General features: G+C 44.9%; 1 pseudogene; it reads right to left on the reverse strand.

The window, feature by feature from the left end:
• Window positions 1–862: 862 nt before the first annotated feature.
• Window positions 863–2,464, reverse strand: LOC138026888 (chitinase-3-like protein 1 pseudogene; annotated as a pseudogene).
• Between the last annotated feature and the right edge of the window lie 36 nt (window positions 2,465–2,500).

A 2,500-nucleotide genomic window follows, 5' to 3' on the forward strand; every position in this document is an offset into this window, starting at 1 on the left:
ACCTTAAAAATAGATAAGGTGACTTTTCTGAAGCTGCTGGGGACTGGGCCAATTTGGGTAAATTTTACTTGTGGCTGATGGACTCTTGGAGCGTATTAGACACTATGTTCGTGCTTACGTTCAATGACATCATTTTCTTCAGTTTCACGTATATACGTCACATGTAAGTTGGCTTAAACTTCGATCATGCGCTATAAAAGAAGAATCAGCCATTGGACAACCATGCCACGTATACGCTTTGGTTAAATTTGCGCATGCGCTTTACAAGCTTGAGTGGGATTTGTGACTGAACGCAAAAACAACGAGGCCGAAATTTAACCTGGAGCGTTACCCTTGGAAAAGCCGAGTAAAAAGAAAAAGAGGAAGGCAAAAGCAATGGCAAATAAATACTCGGGACGCTTTCAATGAGACAATAGACCATTTTACAGTTGTAGCTAAGTTACCTGGCCTAAGTATGGAAGCGAGGCGGTTGGTCATCCTGTTCTGATACAAACTTTCGTGCTTTTGTAATGTTAATCTGGACTTATTAGAATTACAACAACACAATTTACATGATAAAAGCGGTAGGGGCTATATCAATACAAGGTCACCGGCAGCCTCGCAGCCATTCACAAGCTAGGTCGTTGAGCAAACAACTGTAAAATAGCCTATCAAGTGTAGGCCTAAATTAACCATCCTATAAGCCTCTTTGTCTTTTAAATCACAGTAAAGGTTCTCGACTTTGAATCAGTAAAAAAAACATACCTGCTAGCTTCAACCCGATCAATGCACTACCAGGAATAATTTTTTAAATTTAAATAAACAAGCAAAAAAGTATTACTCCCACAAACTGCATTAAAAAGTCCAGAAACGCAACATCTCAACCTGCAGGGTAATCATGTTTATTAATCAGTGTAAGGTTGTTTGCTACATAGCAATTTGTGAGAAATTCGTACAATGCTCAATATTTTTAGGTGCATTTACAGAAGTTGGATGGGCAATTGCCACGCGCACAATTTGACACACACCAGGCATCCATGTTAGCATTGCCGACCCAGGCGCCCACAGCAACACAGGTGCCGCCGATTCCCTCTCCTCCCCCAGTAGTTGATGTCGTTACTGCTGGCGTTGTAGGGCGGGTGATTTCGGCTGAAGGTGAAGGCATTTGAGTCGTAGTGGTTATAACAGGAGTAGGAGGGCTGCTAACTGAAGGGGTTTCAACAGGAGGTTGTATTCCAGAAGTAAGGTATTGCTTCACAGCATTCATGAGCGGATACTTACCTTGTCCACAGTGCTTGCCCGAAAAGTCGTCCAAATCGATGGCCCAGAACATGACACCACGAAGAGAGTTCTTTTTTACCACGTGGTCAATCTTGTAGATTAAGCTCTTCGGATTGTCAAACCCCACCCAATCCTTTCCTTTGTAACCGTATGGTGCCATAGCCTTGTTATCTTCAATTATAGTCAGTCCTCTGTTGCATATCTCGTAATATGCAAGAAAGCCTTCAGCACCTGTGTAGTCTCCTTTTGGAGTGTACTGATAATCCCGAGCAGCGTCGAGACCATTTTGTGATGGACTTGCCAGGCCAAAGGCGCGACCGTATGTTCCCAAACCAAGAACGATCTTGTTGGCTGGCATTCCTTTTCTGATGCCTGGTTTCTCCCAGGTGTCCCTGTTGTTCATCCAGTACCAAACCGCAAATGGGAGAGTCAACTTGTCTCCGTCTGGTCCCATGGCAGTGTGATGTCCAGTTTTGTATTCCCAAGTACCGTGCAAATCGTACGTCATCAAGTTGATCCAGTCAAGTGGTTTGGCAATGTCAGCGATATCATAGGCACCCTTTATGGTCCAGAGACCAGCTGCCACTGCTGCAGTCAGAAGCAGACGCTCCTTTCCTGATGTTTTTGCTTCTGCTTCATACGCTTCTCTCAGCTCTCGGCAGAGGAGAGTGAAGCGCCCTTTGTCGCTCTTGGGGGAGCCGCCACGCATGCCCGGATATTCCCAATCTAAATCCAAACCATCGAAGCCAAACTTTCTTAGAGTATCTATTGTCGATTTTATGAATATAGCTCTTTTCCCTTTTGTGGCAACCATTTTGGAAAACGGGCTGTCCTTTTCTTCGTGAGTCCATCCTCCCACAGCGATCTGGGTCTTCAGCTTTGGGTTCACCTTTTTCAGGGCATTAATTCTGTTGTACAAGTCATGGTCGTTTTCTTCGTAGATCTCCAATTGGTGCGTCGTTCGACTGACTTTTGCGAACGAAAAGAGAATGTGAGTGCAAAGGGAAGGATCGATGTCCTCAGGCCAGAAGGTTCCCCCTTTTGGACGGTACTGAGACCAGTTGGTGTAGTAACACCCGCGAACATATTCGCAGGCTGCAAAGGGCATCATGCAGCACAAACTGAGGAAAAGGACTAGTGGTGTCATGATTTCGTGTGACAGCACTGCTGCTAAAAGCAAATGAACCGCCACGAAAAAGGTCTGATTTTGTAAGCATTTATGGAAAAGCTAGCCAGCCCC

Source organism: Montipora capricornis, chromosome 12, assembly GCF_036669925.1.
Source record: "Montipora capricornis isolate CH-2021 chromosome 12, ASM3666992v2, whole genome shotgun sequence".
Taxonomy (NCBI): domain Eukaryota; kingdom Metazoa; phylum Cnidaria; class Anthozoa; order Scleractinia; family Acroporidae; genus Montipora; species Montipora capricornis.